Here is a 10,507-nt window from a genome sequence, read left to right on the forward strand (position 1 = left end):
TAATGTGTATGTGTGTCTGTGTGTGTGTGTGAAGATCACTTCAGGTGAATGAATTTATAAATGAATAGATTAATTGAGATTATCTCTCTGAAAAAAATATCTCAGTAATGAAATGCAGAGAATTAGGAAGAAAAATCAATTACTTTTGTTTTTTTTCCTAAGTCATAATTCAAGCATATCTATTACTAACTGTTTGTGAACTGTCAGGTTACAGACTGAGAACACTTATTTAGATGATTGAATAAGCAAATAGATTTTACAGTACTAAATGGGGAGGAGACACGAAGAGTGTGGAGGTTTTTCATGTATTATTTACAAGATATCATTATGAAGTTCTTTATGATTTCTTGTTTTTCCCTATAAGAGAGATTCTTCATCCTCTGTGGTACTGCAGCCATTTTTAGTGAGAAGATGAGCCAGACAAGCTTAACAGACTCTGACAAAGAAAGGAAAAATAAAACGTCCACTACTCAGTTAAAATCATGGGCAGGCAGATGGTGATTGTTCACAATTTTTTTTTTAGGTCAGCCCAGCACAGCACTGCTCTACATTCAAGAGAAGAGAAATGAGAACAGAACATTTTAATGGAAATTTCCTAGGCAAGGGATACAAGTTCTCTCATTTACCAAGATTGTGAGGAATAGCTCACAACCACAGGAACATTACAATCGTGCACAAGAACAGGCTGTGGAGAGCCAACTCATACAATTAACATGGGAGCACACTGTCCAGTTATTATTTTCCCATTCACTTACCCAATAAGTAGTCAGAGCTACAGAGCTCCTCATTTTCCCTCAAGGGTAAAGTAAGGATAATGAGGATAATGATACTAATGCCTCTTTGAGACCTCCCAGAGAAAAGCACTGCAGAATTATGCATGTTATTTACATCCGCAGCCTTCTCTGAGGACTCCTGGAACCCACATCTCAACATTACCTAAGGAATGCATGGCAGACTGACTCTTGGAAATGAGATGAAACAAAAGAAAAAGATGCAACGTAACAAAAGGCTATGACACCAACAAAAATTTAGAGCAGCAACAGTGACAGTCAGATACCTAGGTTTGTTTAGTGTTCAGATGGAAATAAATTTGCCTGATATAAAGTCCACTACATACTTACATAAGTGGAACACATGGCGAGCCTCCTTAAACAGCTAACTGTGGCTTCAGCTTAGCAAGCAGAAGAGACATAACCACTTCACTGCAATTAAATGTTCAGGGAAGGTAAAATTGACACTCTATTTATTTATTTTTCCCCACATGACCTAAACTTCTTCAAAGCTGGCACTTAAAGTAGCCATCTTTTCACTTAGTGTTCCTTCTTGCTTCTCAGAGTCTGCAAGTGTTTTGTACTCAACAAATCTCTTTTTGCCCTCATTTCCTTTCTCAAATGCTGAGACTAGACATTCCTGCCTGATCAAGACACCCTGTAGATGTCACACGGGTGTTCAACCAGCCCTCAGCAGAAACAGTATGTCAAGGATCTCACAATGAGCTTCCAAGTCAAAAAGGTCTCTAAACTATTTAGTATTTACTCTGCATTTTACTCATAGAATCATAGAATCATAGAATCATGGAATCATAGAACAACCTGAGTTGGAAGAGACCAACAAGGATCACAGAGTCCAACCCCTGGTTCCACACAGCAATACTCAAAATCCATACCGTTTGTCTGAGAGCAGTGTCCAAACACTCCCTGAATTCCGTCACTCAGTGCCATGCACTCTGCCCTGTGCAGCCCATTCCATGCCCACAGCCCTCTGGTGCAGACCCTGTCCATGATCCCCCGCTGCCTCTCCAGTCACTCTCAGTTAAATGACCATAAGTTGCCATTTAAGATCAGATTCCTCATGTAAGCCAACAGGGCTACAGACTTACAGCAAACAATTGGACACACGTTATAAGGAAGAAATATCCCAAGGTCTCAGACACAGCACTAACTGATGTCTGGGAATAAATACTGCCCTACTATTTGGGGCCTTCCTCCCAGTGTACATTCCATGCCATAAGACTATTATTATCTGGTCAATGACCAAAAGGGACAAGAGTCAGCACTGCAGTGAGGAAGTGAGTTATGGTGCTAAAACACTCTTGTATTCAGATAGCTGTAAAAAACTTCTTAAACCTATAGTCCTTGCCTTGGTGTGGTCCTACCCAAAGGCAGAACCAAAATTTAATGTCTAAAATCAAAAGATGCAAGAAAGAGCTTAAATACACACAGTGATGTTGAAGAACATGACAGTACAGGCAATGGCTGCTCAACAAGAATGGCAGTTATCAGTGAATTGCTAGTAACTGATTCCTGCTCAGGATAGGCAAGGCTGAAGTAAACATTCATCACAGCATCTCTCTTTCAGTGACTTGTGAGCCTCTGCAGTCAATCTGAGCAGAGTACCAGTTTGCTGAGCAATGAGGGACCTGCAACCACCAGGGAAAATGTTTTGTAAGCTTGGGAAACTGAAGGCTTCACTATGGACATCGTGGAAGTACTGATCAGAGATGAAGCATTACCACCAGGGAAAATGTTTTGTAAGCTTGGGAAACTGAAGGCTTCACTATGGACATCGTGGAAGTACTGATCAGAGATGAAGCATTATGTTTGCATTACTTTTGACAACTAAACTCTGCCAGAAAACCTACATGCCTTCCCTGCCCCATGCAGAGGCATAGTTCCAGGTCAGTCTGTTGACTAAAAAGAAACGCATGGCTTTCTTTAAACATAGAGATCTACAGATTCCTTCTCAAACCTCTTTCTTAACCTGGATCATCAGAGGATGAAACAATTCCAGGTGAAAACAGTTTTTACCAGCTGCTGTTCTGCATTAATTAGCTCTTATATCTGCATTACCATTTATAAATCTTTTCTGCAATGATTCCATGAAAATCCCCAACACTGCTTACAGGATTCATCCCTTCCCTACCTCTCTGCTGTTATAGAATCACAGAATTGTTTGAGTTAGAGGTAACTGTTAAACGTCACCCAGTCCAACTCACTTGCATTGAACAGAGGTACCTACAGCTAGATCAGGTGTTCAGAGACCCGTCTGGCCTGATCTTATGTCTCTCCATGGAAGGGGCATCCACCATCTCTCTGGGTAATTGTTCAGACTAGACCTTATTTCCTTGCGCCTTGCCCCAGACATCTCAGGCATGTTGAGCTTTTCCCCAAGTAAAGCTGACAGGGAATGTGTTAAAGATAGCGGAGAAGAAGGCTCTGCTTGGCCTTCATTTGCAGCTTGGCAAGTTGGTGTCAACATGTACTGAGACACCACTCCAACAATTTCATACTACACCTACTGGAACACAAAAGCTCTATGGCAGTAAGTAGAATCTTCAGACTTTACACCTTGCTTCCATACCTTCTTCCATGCTCCCCTTCCACAGCTTCTTCAGTGGTACATCCTGATTCTTCTTTATTTGTTTACGTATGCATTTGGAGACAATGAGAGATCTTTGTCGACTCTGAAGTATCAACGAGCCAGGAAGATAGACTTGCTATTGTTGCTCACAGATAATAGCAGCTGAGCTTGCACTGCACTTCCGTACTGTTGCCAGGGGATTCCTTGTGCCTGGGGGCCTAGCACTTGCTTCTCCAAAGTGACAGGATTAAGATGCTTATTCTCAGCCAGGTTGGCTCCAGTTCTTTCCTAGTAGTGAGTACCTCACCTACGCTCATGCAGCAGACACCACAGAGTGTTCAGATAAGTAATGTAACAGCAGCACCTGTCAGCTTGAATTTGGAGATAATGCACAACAGCCTTTCCCTAGTGTTTTGTTGTTTGGCAGAGAGTGGCTGGCTCTATTCCACTCTAAGTCTCTGCAGGCATATAACACCATTCTGCTTCATTAATTGCTGGGGACTTAAGCTTACAGCTATCACAGACTGCCTCACTATCACCAAAAGACTTTGGCAGGTAACAATGAAGACATTCCATTCATACTTCTCTGAGGAAGACCAAGAGCTAAGGAGGAAAAAACAACAACAACTCTTATTCAAGAGGATTAATTATGCCTAAGCTTTCTATACTACTGAGACAGGGTTATGAAAGTGTGATGAAGAATAACAGATCAACAAGAAATTTATCCATATTAATGAGCCTACAGTTGGATTGGTTGTAGGGAAATTAATTTTAATTGATTCAGCAAAGAATGATTACTCTTACCATTTCCCACTGGGTTCAAAAAGATACTGAATTGAAAAACCCTTCAATGCCTAGAATTTTGTTTTACCCAAATAAAAAATACACTACATACAAAATCATATCTTTGAGTTGAATGCACCTCTGAGCAGAACTGTGATCATGTGAACAGGCATAATCTCAACATGACTGTTACATTCTCTACATTCTCACCCTCTCAGGTGAGCATTCCTTCAGTGGGGTTTAATTAAAACATGTCACATTTTTCCTTAAGGCCCTCTCTACTCTGGACTCAGTAGGGGCTGAGCAATATCCTTATTGCTGAGCATTGAAGAAAGCTCTTCTCATCATGCCCTGAAATTGCAGCTGTCAGACTGACCTGTCCAATTTTTGCAGTAGCACATTTGTTATCATTGGAGCAATTGCTATACTCCAACAAATACATATGCAAGCACACTACTTAGTCCTAGAAATACTGTTAGATGACAACATGATATAACATGTCATAACTTTGGCTGACAAATATCAGGTAAAAGACAGTTCTGGAAAATCTCTATCCTCTCTAGGAGTGACAGTCTCTGATTAGTGCTTAACTCTACACTGTGCGCACAGAGAAATTCCCCTGCGAGTAGTACACTTCACACTAGACGTCTACATGAGCAGAACAGAAGTACTTGTGTGAGGATCAGCCTGTGTCTCAGAGGCTTCGCACCTTGCACAGAATCCCTGTATTTAGGGAGAATCTGATGCTTGTACATGACAGTACCATGTGACTCTGGTATGCTATTGTGCCAAGTGGAAGCTGTAATCCTAACAAGCATGTGGCTGACCAGCTGCCATCCTGTGGCAGGAGGTGCATGGGAATAATGAGTTACAAATGATAGCGTGGCTGGTCGTGAAAGTAAAGGGCCAGGCAGCACTGGGAAACTAAGAATTTTGCAGGCTGACTGCAAAGTACAATTTGCTTTCCAAGGTGCAGTGAACATACTCCATATGTGCCCTATCAGTATGCCACAAGATGAGTTCTTGTGAAAGACTAAGAAGTTGAATGGCCATGGCACATCATTAAGACACACATCTGTCTGTGAGGGAATTCCCTCACTAGCTCCCCACTCCTGATCCCCTGCTGTGGTTGCAGAAATGTCTTTTTAGGAAGGAAATACACTACTAAATGCTTCCATGAGTTCCTACATTCAGAGTGGTCCCTGTTTGGCACATGGTGTCCAAGAAAGCAGAGAAATTAAACCTGTTCATACAGAGTACAAAATATCTTCCAAAAGAACATGAGATGGGGCAGAGCAGAGGATGAGGATATTCAAGAGAACAAGGTTACTTCTATCATCAGAGTCATGCATGCTTTCTGTGGACACATAATCCAAAATTAAACAGTGACAAACTCCAGCCTCAGCTAGCATGCTTTCTCTGCCATCTCCCCAGAGATCAGATCTGTCAACCCATTTTGTAATTACCCCCCAAGTTTCTCATAAATTCAGATTTAGCTGAAAGCACAGGCTGCTTTCTAATAGAGCCACATGTAAAACAGTAACAGTTGAACAAATAGCCTCTTTTTCTTTAACCTCTGCCTTAGATCTCTCAGACATAAAAGCCCCATGGTTGAGAGCCAGCGTTTGCTCACAGTGAGAGCTCTGGGCAATACACAGCTGCCAACCATTTCAACTCTGTTTTACAAGAGTAATAAGTGAGCTCTCTCAAATTCTCTAATGCAATAGCCATAACCACGCACTGATATTTTAATAGCAGTCACTACAGAAAAGAGTCCAGTGGGGCCACAATGTCCAAGGCAGGCATTACTTTGAAGTGTAGCATTACAGGACTAAAACAAACAATTATGTCTTAGGTTAGGCAAAAGGGGGGGGAAAAATAGAAATCAACAAATCAGGTCTGCTTTTAATAATAATCACAGCTTTGTATTAAAATGTCCCTATCTGCATGAAACTAACAATTATGGCTCATAGGAGCAGTGGAGGAACTAATCTCGCAGCAATAAACACAGTCTTCAAAACCAACCTCCCTTAGTTACAACCAGACTGCCTGAATGCTGGAGGGCTAATGAGAAGCTGCATATGACAGCAATTGTCAGAACTGGCTACAGGTGAGTATGACCTTTGAAAATTGCTCAGCAAGTCCAGAAAGCATATACAGTTTCTGGAAGAAAAGACTACTGTTAGATGTGCAACTAGTTAAACACACTCAGATACACACAAGCATGCACTCACAGTCTAATGCAAGACACAATATCAAAACTCAGAAAGTTACCTCACAAATGCTGTGCTCCTGGCTAGCAAATCTTCCCTTTCACAGTAGCAAACTTGAGATGAGAGCTTATTTTTTCAACATTTTCTTGGCTTTGAAACTTTTCTGGCAAAAAGTCTTGTTTCAAATAAGGCAAAGATTCAGCATTTGTCTTTCACTTGACAGTAAAATTCCCCACATCTGAGAATACTACATGATTGTGACCTAAACAAAGTGGGTGAGCACCAAAGTGAAAGAGGAACAGAGCTCTTCATCACGTCGTGGGGAACTGACTCATTCCAGTGGTGTTAAATTGGATTCCAGAGGAACGCTGGAACATTACTTGCTTGGAATGAAACAAGTAGATTGAGTCACCAGACTGGGAGCTAGAGGAGCTCTCTTCTGTACCTCTTTTTGCTACCTTCCACCTGTAAGTTGAGTTCACAGCAATGTTTTATGTAGAAGTTTCAGGTGATGCTCCCAGAATATAAATTGTAATATAGATGTGTATTTACATTGCAGAAACAAACTCCCAAGACACAGGTGAACTTGATTCATAAATTACATAAAACCAGTAGAATATGGGGAGTTTAAATCTTATGGCAAGGATTAAAGATTCTTTTTGCAATTAAAAAAAATAATAATCTGAAGACTCTAAGGAGTTTACCATTTGCAAGAACTATCAGAGGGAGTCTGTTTATAGATTTTTGCCTTGTATCTGAATTTTACATTAATTATAAATGCAAAATAAATGAAAATTTAAAACTTCTAGAGCTAGTAAAATATTCAAAAGCATGCTTCCAGATCTAGAGAAATGTTCTTCTCTTATGTTTATGTTACATGCTGTAAGACAGAATTTGTTAAAAAAAAGATAATTAAATTTAGGTCTTTAATCCATTGTGCTAAGAAAATATGTGTTCAAAAGTAGAGTTTCAACAATCAGTGAAAAACTTCATTGTTGAATCTTAGTCAACACTGCATTTTGACTATGTTGTGCATTAAAATGTGGTGCATATAGAGAAATGATAATGTTCTTGAAATTTCTATTACAATAAAAGACTAAACTGAAAGTTTCATACAGCTGAAGAGCAGCACAGCAAAGACAGAATCATGAGTTAATAGGCTGTGGAGTCTTGGGGGTGGGAAAGCAGTAGTGAAAAAGCTGTTGGATTCCTAGAGGTGCAGAATGCTTATAGATAGAAAATAACTTACTCTTAGTAGCCCATTTCTACTAAATTTTTATACTAATTTTAGGAGTGTGAAATAATTTACAAATTTACGCGTATGGTATTAAGATAAAGCTATAGAAAATTGAAACCTTCTCCAAACTTTGTAATCCTTGGGTAGGTTCACTTTTCTAGCTTTTCTACACTGACTTCATTGGATTTTTGTTCTCACTATGTAACATATTCAATGGACGAGTTTGTGAGAAGAGTACTTTCCTATGCCTCTCTGCAACAATTACCTGAATTAAAAATCAGTTTATTGAGTAACTATGTTAGTCTGCCACTGGTAAGTGCTTATTGCAAGTTAAAGAATTGTTCATTACTTTGCAGAACTTCCTTTCTGTAAAGGAAATTTGGTGAAAGAGGCTCATAGGATACCAATCTGATGTATCCTATCTTGGTTGCAACTACTGTAAGTTGTCCATTCCAGCACTGACAGCAGACACTTGCTCACTTCACCTCCTGTATCATCAGCTTTCAGGAGTCTGATTTTGGACCATTATGTGTTCTTGCTGAATCTCTTCTCAGCCCTGCTTCTTTATGGATAAAGTATGAAAGATTTCTAATAGTACAGTTTCTGTCTTTTGCTGGTCCACCTCTTCTCAAGTCATAAATCATTGAGGATGCAATTTTGCTTTGGAATGCTGGACTATGCTGCAATTTGGGGAAAAAAAAGTGTTTACCATCTTTGGAAGAAAGGGCAGGTAACTCAGGAAGAATATGAGGATTTTGCTAGGATGTGCAGAGGGAAAATCAGAAAGGCAAAAACCCAGCAAGAACTCAATCTGGCCACCGCTCTAAAAATAGCAATATGCACTTCTACAAATACATTAACAACAAAAGGAGGGCAAAGGAGAATATCCATTCTTTACTGAATGCAGTAGGGAACATTACTGGCAAGGAAAAGGAAAAGGCTTCTTTGCTTCCTTCCATCTTTTATAGTCAGAACATCTATTCCCAGGGTACTCAGGCCCCTGAACTAGAAGACTAGGATGGAGAGCAGAATAAACCCCCCTCTAAATCACAAGGAAACAGACAGTGACCTGCTACCCCACCTGGACTGTCACAAGTGCATGGGGTCAGGGAGAATCCACCTGAAAGTACTGTGGGAGATGGGGGAATTGGTTGCTAAACCACTTTCTATCATTTATCAGCTGTCCTGCTCAACCGGGGAGGTAAGAGATGACTGGAGGCTTCTCAATATGATGTCCATCTACAAAAAGGGTTGGAAGAAAGATCTGGGGAACTACAGGCCTGTCTGCATGACTGTGATATTGAGGAAGGCAATGGAGCAGATCGTCCTTATGTTGATCAGACAGCACATGCAAGACAGCAAGGGGATCAGGCCTAGCCAGCATGGGTTCATGAAAGGCAGGCCCTGCTGGACCAACCTGATCTGCTTCTACAACCAGGTGATCCACCTGGTGAATGAGGGAAATGTATTGGGTGTGGTGCCTAGATTTTAGTAAATCCTTTGATACTTTCTCTCCCAGAATTTTCCTGGAGAAGCTGTCAGCTCATGGCTGAGAATGGTGTGTTATTTACTTGGTAAAGAAAGGGGCTGCATGGCCAGGCCCAGAGAGCACTGTTGACTGAAGTTAAATCCAGCTGGTGCCTGGTCACTGGTGGTGTTCTCCAAGGGTCAGTCTTGGGGCCCTCCTCTTTTAGTATCTTTATTGATTATCTCAATGAAGGGATTGAGTGCATCTTCAGTAAGCTTGTAGATGACACCAAGTCAGAAAGAATTGTCAGTTTCCTTGATGATATGAAGACCCTACAGAGGGATCTGGATAGGCTGGATTGATGGGCTGGGGTCAATTGTATGAGCTACAACAAGACGAAGTACTGGGTCCTGCAATTTGATCACAACAAACCCATGCAGCACTAGAGGCTTGGGGCAGAGGTGCTGGAGAGCTGCAAGGAGAAGAAGAATCTGAGGGTGTTGGCCTACAGCCATCTGAACATGAGCCAGCAGTGAGCATGGGCAGCCAAGAAGGCCAATGGCATTCTAACTTGTATAAGAAATAATGTAGCCTATTTAGCAAGACGTAGTAGGACCACGGAGGTGAATGTCCCTCTGTACTTGGACCTGGTGTACCTCAAGGACTGTGTTTAGTTTGGAGTGTCTCACTACATTGAGGCATTGAAGTATGTCCAAAGAAAGGCAATGAAGCTGTTAAAAGGTCTGGAACATAAGTCTTATGGGGAGTGGCTGAGGAAACTGGGATTGTTCAGTCTGGAGAAGAGAAGGCTTAGGGGAGATCTTACTGACTCTACAAATCCCTGAAAGGATGTTGTGGTGAGGTAGGAGTTGGCCTCTTCTCCCACTTGAGGGAGAAAGAGTGGTCAAGCATTGGCACAGGCTTCCCAGAGACGTGGTGGAAGTGTTCAAGAAGCATTTAGACGTCACACTGAGGGATGTGATTAATGGACATGGTGGGGATAGGATGATGGTTGGACTTGAAGATTTCAGAAGTCGCTTCCAACCTCAATGACTGTGTGATATAAAGCAGCAGGAACTAAGCCATCCTGTTCCAGCTCGTATTTGTGCTTGATTCTCATCCCACAGCATGAAGGAGGAGCTCTTGTAAGGCAGACCAACACAGAATGCTACAAAAGTAAGACCAGCATTGTTTGCAAGCGAATCTCATATATCTGATGCAACTTTCTTAGGCTAACATGAATCACTACTTACTTAGCATATAGAAACTAATTCAGACTAGGGCACTTACCTCCTAGAAAACAGAATGAGTTTCTGTAGTGGCTTTCACACAGAAAGGCAGCATCAATCCTCTGGTACTTTAAAAACTAAAGCTTTAAATTGCAACTTACATGATTTTGTTTTGGCAAAGATTAGAAAATTTTCTGTTGGTTATGAGTTATCCCTA

Source organism: Meleagris gallopavo, chromosome Z (assembly GCF_000146605.3).
Source record: "Meleagris gallopavo isolate NT-WF06-2002-E0010 breed Aviagen turkey brand Nicholas breeding stock chromosome Z, Turkey_5.1, whole genome shotgun sequence".
NCBI lineage: Eukaryota > Metazoa > Chordata > Aves > Galliformes > Phasianidae > Meleagris > Meleagris gallopavo.